Raw genomic sequence first — 19,806 nt, 5'->3', positions numbered from 1 at the left:
TGCTGGGTTTATTTTTGAGCTCTCAATTCTGTCCCATCAGTCTATTTGTCTGTTTTTATGCCAGTACCATACTATTTTAATTACTGCAGCTTTATATTATAGCTTGAAATTAAGAGGTGTAATGTCTTCTGCTTTGTTCTTCTTCATCAGGAATTCTTTAGCTATTTGAGGTCTTCTGTGATTCCATATAAATTTTAGGAGCATTTTTCCTATTTCTATAAAAAGAGTGCCATTGGAATCTTCATCAGGACCGCCTTGAATCTATAGACAGCTTTTGGTAGTGCCAACATTTTAACAATACTAATCTTCCAATCCATGATCATGGGATACCTTTTCATTTATTTGTGTTTTCTTACATTTCTTTCATCAGCTGAAAGAAATATTTAAGGGGACCTTATCTCCATATTTATCCGTATATATGGATATGGAGATCCATATCCATATTTAAGGGGACCTTATCTCTTGTTTGAAAGAACTATGCAGTATTATGGTTATTTTTTATAATGTAACATAATGGAAAGTAGGGAAGGAGAGGGAGGGGCAAATTTTATTTCTCATTTTTACCCTTCTGGTTTTTTAAAATTTTTAAAGTCCTGTATGTCTATACATTATTTTATAATAATAATGATAATAATAGTAAAACTGGATTACAGATATTTTATGTATTACTTAAATTACACACCAGGATAATAATCTTCTGATATTTTGAGGGATTCATGATTATGAGTCAAAACACCTAATTCAAGGTACATCTTCAGACCTCTTTTAACTATAAGGCCAAGTAATGGCACATTTCATGAACTTTTCAACATGGAACTCAGTACATAAATGCTTAACAAATCTTTGTTGAATCTGAATGAGAAGTTGGGAGCAAAAATAACATGTGAATTAGAGGAAAGTAGCCTTAAGATCTGTCCTATTAATTCAGTGTTTATAATCTACTTTTATCAAGGAAACTTGGAATTTAATGAGCAAGAAAAGAGATTTGATTCAATTTCTATGCACTTGCAATGAGGGCTATTATTGGATGGAATAACAGCATGTCCATTGTTGTATGTAATAGTAGTTGGGAATTATAACCCAGGGCAGAATCAAGAAGGTCCTTAAACTTTAATTTTATAAGGCACCAGTTTATTTAAGAAATCATGTATCTTTATAAATGCCAGCAATATTCCTCAGCTATTTCAAGTGGGACCTTGGAGAAGCATTGAAACGAGCTATATCTTAACTTCCTTTCTTTAGCATCTGCAACACAAATTAGCAAGAAGCAGAAAGTGACCTCTTAATTTTGTTTAATAGACCCAATATTCAGTTTGGTCTGATGCTCTTACCAGTCCTTCTGTTTCTCCAAATTAAAAACTGATAATCAGAAACAATAAGAATACATTAGAGAAATTCTTGCAGATTCTTAATCTAAATATATTTTCCTAAGTCCCACTTGTAAGCAACTGTACAAGTAGGCTGGCTATTTACTTAATGACCGTTAGAAGCCATCCTGACCCTTCCCAGGAAGGTCAAAGAGCAGCCTGTTATTTGGATGCCTAATTTAATTGGACAAAGGAAATTGCTTTCATCATTTTTACTTTGCCCTTCCTAATTGGATTGAATGTCAACTTTCCACGCGATGTTCCCCAACATACAGTCATGCTCCTAATGCAACCAGATTAGATCAATCTGCATCTGTCTTCATTGTACCCTGGGACTGCATAAACTTTGGATACATATTTATTTTGTGGATTTCATTTCCATGTTAATTAGAATTCAGGTTCCTGGAATTTCCATTCTAAGTATGATAATCTTCTTATAGTCAGCATGATAGAAACAGCTGCATTTGTTTACTTTATGAAAGATGGTGTTTCTTACTCAGATGATCATCGGATATGTACTTTTTAGACCAAAGATTGTGCCTCCATTCCTTCTTATAGATTTATCAGAATATATTAATTCATTGAGAACTTTCAATCTTAATTTTATTAGGTTACTATGTTTCTTGGAAGGCATAATGAATAACAAAATTATTGGGAAACCATACTTATTAATATATATCTCTTTTCTTTTTTTTTCTACTATAATCTTTGCTCTCTCTCCAAGTAGGCTTTTTAAAAAACACTAACTCTTTTCCTAGCTATAAAAGTTATACAACTTGGGGTCCCTTGGTTAAGCATCCAACTCTTGGTTTCAGTTCAGATCTTGATCTCATTGGTTGTGATACTCAACCCGGAGTCCAGCTCTGCGTTCAGCAGGGAGTCTGCTTGAAGATTCTCTCCCTCTACCCCTCTCCCTACTCTGTCTCTAAAAATCAATCCATCAATCAATCTTTAAAATAAGAGTTATACATGTCAAGTGCTGAAAACCTGGAAAACAGATAATTCTATTATTGTTAACATTTTGATGGCTTTCTTTCCATATACATGCAATAGATTTTTGTAAAATGTTGTTACTCTAGGTAGATAAATATGATCTCAGTCCCAAAATGGTTTTTGTTTTTTTTTTTTCCAACAGCCATCCTTCTAACCTAATCAAGATTCATTAGACAATCAGGGTGTCTGGCTGGCTTAGTTGGTAGAGCATGTGACTCTTGATCTCAAGGTTGTGAGTTTAAGCTCCACATTCGATGTAGAGCTTCCATTTAAAAAAAAAAAGAAAAAGAATTTATAGACAGTAAAATAAAGCAGATTATTTAATCCAACATTAAACACATACTAAAGATTTACTGAATTACTATATGTCACCCACTTTGATGGGTAAGATGGGCACAAAAATAAGTAAGACACATGCCTGCTTTGAAAAAGTTTGTAAACTACAGAAAAAACCCAGTCAAATAATTATAATATAAGGTACACTGTGATAATATTACTAACCATTTACTGGTTACTAAGTATATACCAGCTACCTTCTAGTCCTCATAACACCTCTGTCATGCGGGGACTGTTACTCTCCTCATTTTACAGATGAGGAAACAGATAGAGAGATGTTAGGTGTTGTGCCTCAAACCACACAGCTAGTCAGTGACAGAACTGGAATTCGAATCCAGCAACAGGGTTCAAGCCAGGTCCTCCATCACTCTTCGCCACCATAGGAGAGCGCTCCAATAGAACATATCTTTATAAAGGGATACATGAAACTCTTTCAGAGTCTTCTTGACATGAGATATAGATTCAAGTCCCCCACAGGGTCGTGCTAGGGTAGCTCACTTTCATCTTCTTAAACGAAGGGACGAGCAGTAGAACATTCATTATTGAGCCTGTAGATCTTAAAAAGAGGTCCTATTGTTGCAGTAATGGAAAGGACAAGAACATCAAATAGTCAGGTATTTTGCCACACGAAGGGTCTGGGTTCATTTTTGCTGAGATTATAGAGAGTGAGTGCAGGGTAGTTTTACTGTTGGTCTGTGCCCAGGGCACACTCTGCACCCCTCCCCCCTACATAGGGAGTCATGAGGACCGCTATTATACATACAAGCTTTCAGGGATGATGTCTCTGATGAGGTACCATTTGAGCAGAGACCTGAGGAAAGAGAGAGAATGAACCACGCCACTCTTTGGGGACTCCAACAAGCACAAAGACTCTGAGGACAGAATGCGGATGGTATGTTCAAGGAATGGCAAGAAACCAGGTGGCTGAAGGAGAAGAAGGGAAGGGGATACAAGAGCTGATTAGGTGAGAGGAGCAGCAAGTCCCGAGGTGGGGGACAAACACGTGAACTTTGAAGGTGTGTAGTACTTGTTTCTGTCACGTTCCTCCACACTAGGTGAGCTGAGCTCTGGCCAGGTGATTCCAGAGCCTTTCCCACCACAGTCTCCTCTTCCGCAGAAGGACTTGGTGAGGCTATCAGATAAGCACTCCTGTCATCAGCATGACAGGAGGAAAATAACCACCCACGGTGATAGCATTTAACCAAGCTAAACAGTATAAGATAACCTTCATTTCCAAAGCTGACAAGCAAAATTACGGGGATCAGCTGTAAGGGGGAGGGGGCAAAGAAGCTGGAGATCATTATTTCCACATCTAACATTAGCATCTGGAAAACACAGTATGTCTATAAAATGACAATGCCAAAGATAATCATCGTGTGTGTGTGTGTGTGTGTGTGTGTGTGTGTGTGTGTGTGTGTATGACACCAGCACCCACACAAAACAGGAATCACTTCAGAGAGTAGAAAGGAAGACATTGTTCTCTGAACGGTCGTATCAGATGGACATATCAGAGTGTTAGCCACATGGCAGACCAGGCGACTGTGACGTCATTTGTTGAAATTACTGATAAAGGTCATTGGAAAATATCAGCTAACCTGAAGGAAAACATGAGTAGTCTTTCCATTCTTCTTCTCTTTCACAGAAGAAAACGTTCTTTGCCTGAAGAAATACTCCCTTATATAAATCAAGCAGGAAGGGTGGAGATGGAAGGAGTAAATATAGGAGTCAGAATCTATCCCAGGAGATCTTGAAAGACATTCTATCTGTTTCCGCCTCCCAGTTGTTTACCAGTGTTCTAGGCTTCCATTAGACCTAGGTTGGACTCCTTGTGCTTCAGGGACTTGTGGGGCCCGAGGCAAGCTCCCGAACATTTCTAAATTTCTGTTTTCTCATTCGGTAAGCCCAGACAACGAGAGAGCGCAATCCGTAGGTCTGTGGTGAGGATTATACGAGAAAATATATGTCAGCTAGGGTGCGGTATTGGGCACGTGGCAGGTAGTCAATAAATGCTGGCTATTTGTATTATAACTGAGAGAAAATTACTGAGAAAGATTTATCAGAGGGAAAAAGCATTTTAAGAATAAGGGGAAATTGTCAACTTTAAGAATCATTGTTAGTTTCCTAGGGTTCATCTAACATACATGTATCTGTTTTAATGCCTAGTTTATGTGAACTTTTTAAAAAATGAGTTTATTCAATATAGAGCTTTTCAGAATACATTTGGTTTTCAATTTCATAATATGTTAAAATTAGAGAAAATGTGAATTATCATTTAAGAAAGGCACACATCATAAAATTTAAATGATAGTATTTTAAAAGCAAACATTTCTTTTTATATTACCAATAGAAATACAGCAAAGTCTTATTTATATGGAACCATGAGTAAATGAAGAATACATACCATGTAAGTAAAATTCTCAAATTACTTAAACCAAACCCCTAAAATAAAAACTTGAAAAATACTTTTATGTTATTGTATCTATTATTTATGATGACACAGGCATAGGCCTACATATAATATTTTATGTAGTGGGCCATTTGGACAATATTCTTTTATCTTCGTATTTTCTCATTGACTTTGGTTCATTAACCTGGACATGAATTATTGCACAATACAGAAACGGGAATTGCCCTCAGGAGCTAATAAAGAGCTTGTAAGATAGAAACTCACCAGTCCAAATGGCCTGGCACCAAAGAATTTTTCAAAAACTACAATTGAAATTCCTTTTAAGTACTTTCAGGAAGGAAAACTTTTCCTTGACCCTCTTAGGGTCCCTGGCTATGCCTGAAGATTAAACTGGCTGAGACAGATAAATGGGAGAAAATTATACAAATGTGTTTAATGTACATTTTCCGTGACACGAGAGGTTTCATAAGGAAATGAAGACCTGAAGAAAAGGTTAAGCCTGGACATTTTTTAATACTAGGTTTAGTGAAGAGGAGAAAGTAATGAAAAAAAGTAATAGGATAAAGGAGCATGAGGTAAGGGCAGTAAACTGGGAGAAAATAGCAAAGTCTGTTCATTTGGATTCCTGCCATCTTTGGAGAGGAGGGTGGTCCTTTCCTCCAAGTATAGGGAGCGGACGTCTTACAAGTGTTTCTGCTTATTGCTATAACCTGCTTCAGGTGAGAAGGGGGGAGTGCGTCAGAGAGCCCTTCCTGTACCTGTTTTTTCTCAAATTCTTCAGCTTGAAATATTCAATATGCCAAGGTATCACATTTTGGAGTATGTTCTGAACCCTGCCAACATCCTTTTTCTCTGGCCAAAAAGAGGAGAAAAATAAACTTTTTTGAAAAACAAATGGGAAAGGGGAGCTGCTCAGAGACCCTGCTCTGTGTTCCTCAGGGCCGTCACACTTTCAGCTTCTCTGATCCAGAATTCAAGGATGATGATGTGGCTTCCAGAACATTCCCAGTTCTCATTTCCAAGCTTCCTCCAACCCAACTTTTAGAAAGGCCTTTTCCTGTAGTAAGACTCACTAACATGGAATGTAGCTGGCTGAGGGAGGATTCTGACTTTCTTCCCAAGTCTTAGAATCCTGTCAACGTGAAAATCTGAACTGATAATCATAGGCCAGCATGTATCATTTCCATGGCCATGAAATACTCCTATCATTAGTAAAGTGTCTGTCGCTTTTTAAAGGTAGCAACATAGCAGATAGTGAATGTGTCTTAGTTGAATTGAGTTAGAGGTGATCTTTCTCTCCACAAGAAGTCCAAAAAGAGAATACTGGGAACACTTTATTATAGATATTCAATCACTGAAGTAAAATAGACTAATTTCTTGAAGAATACAAACTACCAAAACTCAGTCAAGAAGAAACATATATTATCTTAAAATTATTAAAGAAATTGAATTTACCATTTCAGAAGCTCTGGAAAAAAAAGTTTCCAGACCTTGATGTTTTCACTGGAGAATCTGACCAAACACTTAATGAAGAAGTAACACCATTCTCCATAATCTTTTTTAGACAGTAAAAAAGGAGAAAATACTTCTTAATTCATTTTTTGAGGTCCGTATCACACTGAAACCAAAATCAGACAATGATAAGGCTACCAAAGAAAACAGACCAGTATACCTTACAAACATAGAAAATCCTCAAAACAATGTTAACAAGTTAAATCCAGCGTTATTTTAAATGAATAACAAACATACTATGGCTAATTCGGATTTATCTCAGGAATACAAAGCTGGTTCAATATTCAAAATCAATCAACACAGTTCAGCATATATATTTTTTTTTTTCAGGCAGTCACTGTGTTTTAAACACAGCACACAAGATACCCAAGCACCATTCATAAGTCTGAGTCATGGGTTCATGTATAAATAGCCTGTGTATGTCAAACAGAAGAAAAGAAGGGAAGTTTAGGATATAAGGTGGAAATCATTGTGCCCAATTTAAACATAAAAATCTCAGGCTTGTTATATTTACAACCCCTTAGAAGAACTCCTCCCCCAAAAGAGAGCATGTCAAATGGAAAATTCTAAATAAGCTAATGTCCTCACGGTGAACTAAATAGAATGAATGATGTGGCATCAGAAAATGAGGATCTAGTTGTTATCTCACTTCCTGGTCTTGGGATGTACAGAGAAGGCACTGTGGCATTTTGTGGACTTGGAATTGTTTGAAGTCCTTAAGGGAAGGCAACTTGGACGATATTGACTGATCATTTTGCATTCATTGATTCTGTGATGGTTTTGGGTTGATGGCAGAGGAATAGTTTGTGGTGGCAAAGAACTAACACTTCGAACATGTTGTCAATGTTTTAAAAAATCATTTTTCGGGGCGCCTGGGTGGCTCAGTGGTTAAAGCCTCTGCCTTTGGCTCAGGTCATGATCCCAGGGTCTTGGGATCGAGCCCCGCATCGGGCTCTCTGCTCAGCGGCAAGCCTGCTTCCCTCCTCTCACTCTGCCTGCCTCTCTGCCTACTTGTGATCTCTCTCTCTCTCTCTCTGTCAAATAAATAAATAAATAAATAATCTTAAAAAAAAGAAAAGAAAAAATAATTTTTCCTCCTACTTCCCACCTCCCCTGTGACATTGGACATAGCTTATGATCCAGGTGAAAAACACATGATCATATCAATTGACATAGACACCGCATTTGACAAACCTCAACATCTATTCATGATTAAAATATATATATATATATAAATATATATATATTTAAATATATATATAAAAATATATATATATATATTTTTTTTTTTATAGCAAAACAGGACTAGAAGGAAACTGCCCCAAGCTGATAACGGGTGTCTGTAAAAACCCACGGCTAACATCATACTGAATGAGGAGGACTGAAAGTTTTTCTAAGATCACTAATAAGACAAATGTAATTTTTATGGGTGTGTACTTTGGTGTGAAACTCTAAAGCAAAGCAAAGAATTATTCTTCAAGCGAGGCTGGTGGTAACCTCTGGAAGGGAAGAAGAGAGGCAGGTGTAACTGAGACAGGACTCACAGGGGTCTTCTGTATCCTGGCAACAGTCTATTTCTTGATCTAATGGTGGTTTCATGGTGTTCACATCACAACAACTTGTTGAGCTGTATATTTGTTTTATGTACTTTCTACATTTGCATATATTTCCCAGTAAAATGTTATAGACGAAATGAATATTTTCAGAAATTTTAAATGTTAGCTTCTTTAGAAAAGAATAGTTTGGTACCTTACTCCTCATAACTCCCTATGCTTTTAATATGAACACTAACAGTTAATAAATATTTGAAATAAACAATTGCCCTCTGGAGCTTTTATGGCAATCACACCAAAATCATGGTTTTAACCACTTGGCCTGGAACTTGTTTAACTTAGTTATAGTTTTCGGTTTTCTTGGCTGCACAGTATGGGGAAGGGGAAGGTACAACAGCTCCTAGGGATGTGGGCAGCCTCCCTCTCCCCTTCCTCTCCTCCACCCCCCGCACTGGGCAGAGCAGAGCGACATTAGCCAGCAGTCTTCTTATACTGTTCTCAGCTTCAATCCAAACCCTTCAGATTAAAAAACAATGTTAAAAATTGGCCTTAATTATCTAAAAGCTTTTTATATAATATTCTTAGAGGATTATTTATAGCAAAGCCATTTAATATCATTAAGATAATTCCATGTGCATTAAAAAAAAAAAACTTGAGTTCCAGTGATGGTTCAAAATGTCTTTTCTAATTTTTTAGGCTTCACCTGTTTAAAATAGTGCTGAAAATAAAAATTTGGAACAAAGGGATAGTAGGAATTTTGAAAAACAAGCATGGATAGAAATTAAAAATGAGTAAAAGTCCCATAACGAAATCCATACTTGTATCAGTACTATGGAGAAAACATAAAGCCATATACATAGGCTTCAGCAAAAGTGCATATAATAACCTCAAGTCTTTTTTCCCAGAATTGGAAAAAGTGACTTAAGACTTAAATTTTGAATTTTTATTATGAGCACTGGTTTACACTAAAATTTAAAAAATTCTTACTTCAGGAGACGCCTGGGGGTTTTCTAAAGTATATGTGTAGTAGACTATCTTTGAGTTTTGTTACACATGATTAATTTTTAAATGCATAGGTAGTAAAAAAGTAAAATTCCTTTCTTGGTGATTCCTGTTCATCTTTTCTATGAAAGATGTTCCTCATCTATTTCTTATTCACCCAATTAATCTCATTCATTTACTGAATAAATATGGAGCATCTAATATGTGAAACACTCTTCTAGGTGTATATCAGAAAACAAAGCAGACATCATTTCCTGCTCTTGTGGAGCTTGTCTATGGAGGAAGGAGACAACAAGAAAAATTAGTAAGTATTTTGTACGATATATAAGAAGGTAGTAAGGGCCATGGGGGAAAATTAGAACAGGCGATAAAGGTCAGCCATGCTGGGGCAGGGGCTGGGAGGCTGGGACTTCTGGCAATGATAAACAAGGCAATCAGAGTAGAACTCATTTGAAGAGATGGCATTTGAAGAAGATGCTTAACAGAAGGGAATGAGTAAACCATGTAGGTATTTGGAGGAAGAACATTCCAGATGGAGGGAACAGCGAGTGCAGGGGCTCTAAGGCCAGGAGGTTGCTGCAATGTTGAAGGAAGAGCAAGGAGTCCATGACGGCCAGAGTAGAGGGAGCAAGTGGGACAGCAGTCAGAGATGGAAGGGGGATCTTGTGCAGCATCGGAAGGACTCTGCCATCCACCCTGAATAAGGTAGGACCCATGGGAAGGTTCGTGGTCTAGTTGGGTTTTGACAGGATTATTCCGGCTGCTTTGCTTGAAAATAGACTGTAGGACGCAAGGGTGGAGGCATAGTGACCTGTGAAACGGCTATTAACGATAATCCCGGTGGGATGTGACGGTGGTCGGACCACAGTGTAACAGGGGGAGGCAGGATTCCCAGTGGAAGAGTGGAATTGTTCTCCACTGGCATGAGGAAAAGTAGGAATAGAGGAGGGATGGAAAAGATTAGTTCAGTTTCTGACACGTCTAATGAGATGTTTGCTTGCTTATTTATTTATTTGTTTTTATTTAAGTTCAATGAATCCCCGTAGAGTTAACACAGTGTTATTAGTTTCAGAAGTGTGACACGCTGGTTCAGCGCTTCCGCACATCCTCGGGTGCTCATCCCCGTGCCTCCTTCATCCCTCCCCCCTTTCACCCATCCCCTCCCAACCCCAGCCTCCCCGCTGGTAACCAACAGTTTGTTCTCTATAGTTTAGAGTCTGTGTCTTGGCTTATCTCTCTCTCTCTTTCTTTCTCTCTCCCTCTCTTTTCCTTTCCTCATTTGTTTTGTTTCTTAAATTCCATATATGAGTGAAATCCCATAGTATTTGTCTAACCGACTGACTTTGCTTAGCATAACATACTCTAGTTCCATCCACATTATTGCAAATGGCAAGATTTCATTCTTTTCTGTGCCTCAGTAATATTCCATTGTATAGATATACCACCTCTTCCTTATTCATTCTTCTGTTGATAGACCCTTGGGCCACTTCCATAGTTTGGCTATTATAAATAACGTGTCTATAAAGACAGGGGTGTATGTATCTCTTTGAATTAGAGAGGAACATTCTCATCACCGGAGACTAGAAGTCATCATCAAAATGGATCTGTATGAGCAAACTTTCTAAGGGGACCCTCATCTTCCTTCATTTTCCCTATATATTCCCTAGTCATTTTCCCATTGTTAACTGCCCATATCTCTCTGTCTTGTCACTTCTCCACAAATACATTGTTTTCTTTGCTTAAAAAGTATGTAAGTTCTCAGTTCTAAATGCTTCTTTGGATTTTCATTTTCCTTGAGACTCCCATGGGCCCTTAAAAATAGTAAATAAAATGTGCATGTTTTTCTCCTACTCAGCTGAGTTTAGACCTGAGCTAGAGACTTGGTCTGCTGTTTCCAAGTTAACTGCTCTTTCTTCTACCCTGTGCTTTCCATATGCACAGGTGCCTTAAAATCTATTTAAGCAGGTTTCCTTAATGTTTCTAGTTAGCTGGTAAACCTACTGTTGATAGATTCTTGTCAGGTTTACGGGGGGATATGGAGCACATTGTCTCTTATCCTCCACCACCAGCAACTCTAAACTGGGCTACTCCCAATCTCAGGGTAGATTCTTCCCTGAGAGTAAACTAATTCCTTATTCCCAGGGCCTGGGGTCTAGTTTTCCTGAGAGGGTATATGTGAGAGCTTTAGTGCCAGTTGTAAAGGTAGAGGGCACAGTGCCCAAGATTGTCCTCACTTCTGACACCAACTGTAAGTTCAAGGGTACCCCAAACCACCGTCTGGTTTGCCATTTTCTAGAAAGACTCACCGGACTCACTGAAAGCTGGTTTATCCACAGGTACTCTTTATTACAGAGAGAGGAAAGACAGAGATAAAGTCAGCCTAAGGAAAAGACACACAGAGCAGAGTCCAGGAGGGTTCCAAATACAGAGCTTCTGTGGGCTTTCACCCAGGGAGGTGAGATGTGTTGTATGACATTAACGTGTGACAATTCACACAGGGTCTTGCCAACCAGGGAAGCTCACCTCATCCTCAGCGTTCAGTTTTTCTTGGGGCTCCATTACACAGGCAAGATGGACTGATAACATGTTGTTGACCTCAGTCTCCAGGCCACTGATACTGGGAGACCCAAAGCCTTGACCCCAAGTCATGTTGGTCTTTCCGGGGTGGCCAACCCCTTCGCCCCATCTAAATCACATTGTTAGACCCTCCACTGCCCCCCAATAGAATAATACCAGAGAATACCTACTAGCAGCCAGGAACAAAGGTCAGACCTCTTCAGAGGGTGGTTAATTCTTCACCCCACAGTGCAGCTGACATTTCTTTGCTTCCTGTGTAGTTAGGAAGAGAGCTCAAGAGCTTCAGCTCAGGGGACCAGACTTTTTGAAGAGAGAGCTCTCTTTGGCTGTGCCTGAAAGGCCCTGCTCTTCAGTTCTCCAAGGGAAAATGAGCCCACCCCACACTGGGAAACCGCTCTTAACCAATCAGCAGCACAAACAGTATACTCCAGGAGGCCTCAGATCTCTAATCAGCAACTTGAATCATGCTGAGGAAATTGCCCTTAATGTGTCATCCAAATTTTATGTAACCCTAAATGTTTCATTTAAATGTAAAACAAAGATAACAGAGTGTATCCTAGTGAAATGTGCCCCTCTTCCAATCAGGCTGTTCTTTCCCTGGCACTCAAAATTCAAACCCTGCTGAGAAGTTATCTTGCATCACTTTTCCAACTAGCAAAACTCCCATCAGAGAGCGCCAACTATTTTTGAGATCTTCAGAGCATTTCAAATACAATGTCACTCAACGATGGAGAACCTTCTTGGGGACAGGCACCAGACTCGTTGTGGAGAACACAGAGGCGTATCAGTGGCACATCCTGTCCTCTGGGATCTGACAAGGTCAAGGAGATGCCCATGAAAATAACCCAAGGCAGGTGGGAGAAATGGCACCACACAAACTTACAGGGAAAGAAAGTGAGAAGTTTCTTCCTCAGAGCCTGAGACATAGGCCCATGTCTTGTCCTTTCCAAGACTGAGAAGACTTTCTCTGTTACCTAATCCTGCAACATCTGTCTTACTTTGAAATCAGGCCTCTTTGTGGAAACTCCAGCTGAAAAGTCCACTATGGAGCAATTGCATTCGTTGAAATGCATTTCTACCAGGTGTCAGGTTTTCTTAGCCTTCGCCTTCTTTTAGACCTCTCAGGGTGTCAACATGGCCTCTGGAGGAGGGCACTGACTGAAAGGCAGTGTGAGGGTTCAAATGAAGCCCTGGAGCTTTGTCAGTGGAGCCACATCATGGCTATGAGCTCTGGAGAACTGCAAGAGACAGAGAAGTTTGTGTTTCTGGGAAGACAAGACCAAGCACCAAGCAGTTAGCTGAGATGCTCCCTTCTCTGTGGGCTTAATGAATGATACAATTAAGTTCACAGGTACAGTGTGAACTGTTTTATTTATTAAATTTCTCATAGGCATTTCCATATTAAATGACTTTTTGAAAAGCCAAGAAATAGTTTCATTTTTTTAGTAATATTACATGTGGTTAGGGTAGGAGTGGGATGGGGCCAGGTGGAGCTAGTGCTGACATTAAAAGCAAGAGACTCAGAAGCCCTGTTTCAGTCCATATGCAAATTTTGAGAAGTCAGTTAGCTGCTACCTCAGTTTTCCTATCTGTGAAAAAGAGCCCCTTAGCCCAGGCTACCCACCTGACACCCATATGAACTGTGTACGTGGCCACATCAACTTTCCAGTACCACAATTTCCATTTGGACCAGTCTCAGTTCCTAAAGGGCCAACAGTAAGTTTCCCATCCCATGGCCTCTCGGTTCTAAGACTGAGCCCTCCTACATCCTCAACCTCATGAACTGACCAGGTCCTACCACCACCTAACATTGCTCCCCTTCACACCCCAGTGGGACACCTTCTCACTTATGTCACTGCCTTCCAGCAAAGACCACCAGGAACACCCCAGCATAACCCGTGGATGTTTGAGTGTGGGAGTGTTAGAAAAGACCTACAGGATGTAGGCTTGTGCTTGCTGGTTTGGGGGATGGTTCAAGGGAGTAGGGCTTGCTCTAGATCGGGTGCTATTCAGGAGGCTGGCTCATTCTCTGGTTGGTATCATTATAAATGTTAGGCGGGGGAGGGCAGATTGGAGGGAGACTAGGGGTGTAATTGATAAAGAAGCAGCCATCTGCCATATTAGCTGGGAGAGATGTTTGGTATAATGACTTGGACAAGATTCAAGTCTTGTCTGTGTTCAGACATGATTATGAAGTGGTCTTGTTTTTATCTTGATCCATCATGATCACAGAGTGGCCTTGTCTGATGCCGAGATTCCCTGAAATTGTTTTCCTTCAATACAGAAGAACGCCAAGACTTAGCTAGTGGTGCCAAGCCCTCTCAGAGCAACACCAGAGATGGCACCAGGCCTGCAGTTTTCCTTCTCAGCCAGGAGGGTCTCCTTAGCCCTGGGTTGAGGAGGAGGCAGGAAAGACAAGAAGTACACACAGTTTAAGGAGGCCACTCTCAGATACTGGCCAAGCCCTTGCATGACCCCAACATGGAGTGATTCCTTATGTGTCATGCCTCTCTCCCCTGCATTGCCTCACCTCTGTCCTTGTCTGTGAAGTCCTCTGCTTTTCCTTCTTTTTTCACCCTAAATCCTACCCAGATCAGATACAGACATACCAAGACCACTGATGGCATTCAGGGCTCCTACCTCAAAATATCGCACCTTAGCCTACTGGATATTTTAAGCTGAAGGAATTTGGGAACATGGCAGAAGCAGGAAGGTCAGTGTGACCTCCTTCCCATCTCAGCCTTCTTCCCCGAAATAAGTCATAAAGTCCTCATGTGAGACGTGCCTTTGTTACACCCAGTCCCTGGGGAAAGAAGCATGCTATCTCTAAAGACAAAGGGACGCCAAGAAGAATCCTAACAAACAGGACTTGCTAGGTTTCCCCAGTTTACTCCTCTTACCAGATACTCCTCGTCCTGTCATATTCCCCCATGACTGTCCACTCTCCATCAAACCTGGCATAAAAGCGCACAGGTCTAACTGCTTCTTCAGGTCTTCATGTCCTTATGAAGGCTTCAGCGTTGTATAAGACTTACACTAAATAAATTCACGTGCATTTCTTCTGTTTACCTGTCTTTGTCAGTTTGATTTTCAGATTCAGTCAGGGACCCTAAGAGGATTGAGGACAAGTTTTCCCTCCCCTAACCCAGATAGAGCTTTTACCTCCCTGATGGTTAAAGCCCTCAAGGCCATCACCCATACATTGCAGCTTTTTGTGATTTGCTCATTGCTTCTTATAGATTTGTTTGTTTTCTCCAATTGTACTATAGATCTTAGCCTGACTGGTTCTTTCCCATCATCCATATCTCAACCTAAATGGGCCACTAAAAGAGGACCTCCCAGGCCACCCCAACTAAAATATACCTGATTCAAATACTCTCCCTTTGCCTTGGTTTTTTCTCTTCATTCCTTGATCACTCTCTGAAATGATTTTAATTTTAAGGTTATTTTCTGTCCCCGCGGGCCACTCCAATATTAGTACTAGGAAAGCGAGTATTTTGTCTGCCTTGTTCATTCCTGTATCTCCAGGGCCTTGTCAATGTTATGTTTTTGACAGTCAATATGCATTTACTGCAAGCTCGTGTGTGGGGTATGGTAAGTGCCCTGTATGTGTATGTGTATACTGTCGGGGAGGCTGGGGAAGGATGTTGGAATAGAAACATAAAATCCTTGCCTTCCTGTGGTTTATAAGCCAAGTGCCTCGGTTCTTGAATGGTTTTGGATTAAGCAAATAGGTGTTAGCAGATGTTCATCTCTAAATACTGCTAATTGATGTCCTGATTGCCAATCATTTAAAAAGCTGAATGGTCCTAATTGGACTGTTTCAGCGGTTACATACACTTTGTAATTAAACTCCACTTTTGAAAAGGGAGTTTTGAAGTTCAGAATTTTCTTTGATAATTTTCCTAAATTCATAAAATTTTAAATTATAAATCAGTGAGGATTCCATGCAGGATTAAATTCTGGCTTCAACTTTCCCATGAAGAGTTTAGATGATGTGGCTGGAAAGGAAATAACAATAATCACTGGGGGGCGGGGGGGCTGTCAAATAAAAATTTCATTTGTTTGTTTAGGTCCTCACTTTCCTGTTATTGTCTGGTGTGACTTTTTGTAGTTGTTTATGATGAAGGAACTTTCATTTTCATCAGTTAACCTTGGCCACTATAGTGGCTCAGTTCAGCTACTGTTTATCAGGCAAATGTGTACAGAGTTCACAGCACCAGACCAGGCAGGAGCCAAGCCATAGATTGTCTAATGCTTCTAGAATAAGGGGCGACTTCAGCCAGGTGCTTCTATATACATTAGCGAAATGATATTTTTGCCTTTGAATTATCTGCTCAATTATTTAGCCTTCCATGGCCTTCAGGACCTGTGTGTGGAAACTGGATGCAGGTATTTCTGAGGTGTGAGAAATCTCATCTATTTCCTTTGGTTTGGTTTGGTTTAGGTGGTTCTAGATTGCAAAGTGCTGCAGAGGGCTTTCAACAATCAAATGGAACTCTTCATATGCATGAAAACAGATCAGGAAGGCTACCCAGAATGCCCTCTGGGTAAGAAGCAGGATTTGGGAAACTAAGCCAAGGCAGACATTGGCTTTATCTGTACAGTTTGAATTGTTTTTCTTTTTCTTTTTTTAAGATTTTATTTATTTATTTGAAAGAGACCGAGTGTGTCCACAAGCGAGGGGAGCAGCAGGCAGAGGGAGAAGCAGGCTCCCTGATGAGCAGGAAGTCCCATGTGGGGCTCGATCCCAGGACCCTAAGATCATGACCTGAGCTGAAGACCGTTGCTTAGCTGACTGAGCCATCCAGGCACCCCTGTTTGAATTTTTCATAGTGAGAATACATTTGTGTAAGTCATATAATAAGATAATTTCTCCCAGATAATTAAGCAAGAAAAAGAAATTAAAAGCATCCAAATTGGAAAGGAAGAGATAAACTCTTTTGCAAATGATACAGAGCTTTCCAATGACCCCACCAAAAACTTGTTAGAATAAATGAATTCAGTAAGTTACAGGATATAAAATCAATACACAAAAATCTGTTGTATTTATACATAATAATAACTAGCAGAGAAATAATTTTTAAAAAAAATCCTATTTACAAATGCACCAAAAAGAATAAAATAACTAGGAAAAAAACTTAATGAAGAAAGTAAAAAAACTTATAAACTGAAAAGCACAAGACATTAATGAAAGAAACTGGAGGTGACACAAATAAATGGAAAGATATTCCATGCTCATGGATTGGAAGAATTAGTATTGTTAAAATGTCTATATTACCCAAAGCCATCTGCAGATTCCATATAATCCTTATCAAAATTCCAATGGCATTTTTCACAGAAATAGAACAAATATTCCTAAAATTGGCATGGAACTAGAGAAGACCCCAAATAGCCAAAGCAATCTTGAGAAAGAAGAACAAAACTAAAGGTTTCATATTTTCTGATTTCAAACTATATTACAAAACTATAATAACCTAAACAATATCAGATTGACCTTAAAACAGACACATAGATCAATGAATAGAACAGTGCCCAGAAATAAACCCATGTATATATGGTCAATTAATTTATGACAAAGAAGCCAAGAATATATGGTGGGGAAAGGACAGTCTCTCCATTAGATAAACGGTGTTGGGAAAACCGAACAACCACATGCAAAAGAACGAAACTAGACTGTTTTTTACACCACACATAAAATTTAACTCAAAATGTATTAAAGATTTGAATGTAAGACATAAAACAATGAAACTCCTAGAAGAAAACCTAGAAACAAAGCTCTTTGACCTCAGTGTTGATGATGATTTTTTGGATCTGACTCCAAAAGCAAGGGCAACAAAAGAGAAAAATCAAACTAAAAAGCTTCTGCACAGGGACGCCTGGGTAGCTCAGTTGTTAAGCATCTGCTTTCAGCTCAGGTCATGACTCCAGGGTCCTGGGATTGAGCCCGCATCCGGCTCCTGGCTCAACGGGGAGCCTGCTTCTCCCTCTCCCACTCCCCCTGCTTGTGTTCCCTCTCTTCTTATCTCTTTCTCTGTCAAACAAATAAATAAAATCTTAAAAAAAAAAAAAAAAGCTTCTGCACAGCAAAGGAAGCAATCAACAAAATGAAAAGGCAACCTACTGAATGGGAGAAAAACTTAACAAATCATATATCTGGTAAGTAGTTAATATTCCAAATACATAAAGAACTCACACAACCAGCTGCAGAAACCAAAACCAAAACCGGACCAAAAACAATCCAGCTGAAAATAGACACAGAATCTGAATAGATGTTTTTCTAAAGAAGACAAAACAGACGGCCAACAGACACATGAAAAGATACTCAACATCACTCATCAAATCTAAACCAGAATGGGATATTGCCTCATACCCGTTGGAATGGCCAGTATCAAAAATAAACGAAATAAGTGTTGGTGAGCATGTGGAGAAAAGGGAACCCTGTGCACTGTTGGTAGGAAGGCAGACTGGCGCAGCCACTATGGAAAACAGTATGGTGTTTCCTCAAATAATGAAAAACATAATTACTACATAATTCAGCAATTCCACATCTGGGCATATATCCCAGGAAAACAAAAACTCTAACTTGAAAAGGTACATGCATACCCATGCTCACTGTAATATCATTTACAATAGGCAGGATATGGAGATAGCCTAAGTGTCCGCAGAGGGATGAATGGATAAACAGTTGTGGTACGGACATACAGTGGAATACTAGTCAGCTATAAACAAAGAAAGAAATCTTGCCATTTGTGACAACATGAATGGACCTTAAGGGCATTATGCAAGTGAAATAAGTCAGACAGAAAAATACAGACTCCGTATGATCTCACTTATACATGGAATCTAAAAACAACAACAATAAACCCAGCTCATAGGAACAGAGTACAGATTAGAGGTTGCCAGTGGTGAGGAGTGGGTGTTGGGCAAACCGGGTTAAAAGGATCAAGAGGCACACCAACTTCCAGTTATAAGATCAACAAGTCATGGAGAGATAATGTAGTTTGGTGACTATAGTTAATAATACTGTATTGCATATTTAATAAAAAAAATCCTCAGCACAAGAGAAAAAAAATTGTAACTATGTATGGCAATGGATTTTTAACTAGACTTATTGTAGAGATCATTTTGTAATATATATAAATACCAAATCATGGTTGATACCTGAAATGAACACAATGTTGTATGTCAATTATTTGAAAAAATAACAATTTCAAAAAATAAGTTTAAGAGAGGCAAATACACAAGGAATGTCATATTCTCAGATTCCATGTCAAGCAACTAAAGAGGATCTCTGCTGTCAGTGAGATTGTACACATTTTCCTGAAATTCGCAAGCAGAAGGAAGAGAAGTGTTCCTGGAGGTCCCTGGTGGTTCCTTTGTGAGAAGCCGGCTGTTCCCTATGGATGTCATACTGATGACTCCTGGTCTGCAGCTCATTTTCCAGGAACTTTCAGCTCCCAGCTGGATGTCTTTTCTTCTCTTCTAGTGCCTCCTCCAGCCCCCCAGGTAGTCCTGCTCGGCTACCATCTTATGTCACTGCGTTTTCAGGGTCTCCCCCTTCCACGGCTGACCTGTTATTGATGGGAGATCAGTTTTGACTCTTGTCTGTCACTGCCAAAGTTTCAGTCCCCAGCCCATAGGTCCGTCGGCACTTCTGAAGGAGCAAGGTGTTCCTGAGCTCTCCTGAGGTGACTCTACCCAGCGGGATCCGTAACACAGGGACAGTCAAAATCGATAGGTTGGTAACAACCCACGAGATATTCTGACAGGAAAGGCCTTTCCAAACAGGGTGGCACTGGGTCCAGCAGTAGATCTAATATCTCTTGGGAGTTAGAATTGAGAACCGTGGAGAGAACGGGGCAGTTTGCAGTGAGAGGTTGTACAGAATGTGCAGCAGAAGGAGACTTGAAGTAGAAATGGGGCCATGAGGAGCCAGGAGCACACTGCGGTTGAGAGGAGGCAGAATCAGTGGGCCCGCAGCTACTGTAAAAAAGGATGGTGAGTACAAGGTGGGGGGGGAAGGAACCAGTTGACAGTGAAAGAGAAGCAGAGAAGC

At 39.8% G+C, this 19,806-nt stretch overlaps 1 long non-coding RNA gene across 9 annotated transcripts in view; it reads left to right on the top strand.

Moving 5' to 3' along the window:
- The window catches only part of LOC116593680, a 71,113-nt gene that overhangs the window by 19,907 nt on the left and 31,400 nt on the right, over positions 1–19,806 (top strand). For 3 of the 9 annotated variants that reach the window (XR_004286935.1, XR_004286933.1, XR_004286939.1), the window contains exon 6: positions 9,392–9,474. This is a non-coding gene — a long non-coding RNA (uncharacterized LOC116593680). Of the gene's footprint in view, positions 1–5,043; positions 5,101–9,391; positions 10,355–12,007; positions 16,418–19,806 lie in introns of those variants that run through there. The other 6 variants (XR_004286938.1, XR_004286941.1, XR_004286940.1 and 3 more) reach the window with 6 other exon arrangements.

Source organism: Mustela erminea, chromosome 6 (assembly GCF_009829155.1).
Source record: "Mustela erminea isolate mMusErm1 chromosome 6, mMusErm1.Pri, whole genome shotgun sequence".
In the NCBI taxonomy this organism is placed as follows: Eukaryota; Metazoa; Chordata; class Mammalia; order Carnivora; family Mustelidae; genus Mustela; species Mustela erminea.
Note: the sequence above shows the minus strand (reverse complement) of the source record. Positions and strands in the feature narration are given on the sequence as shown.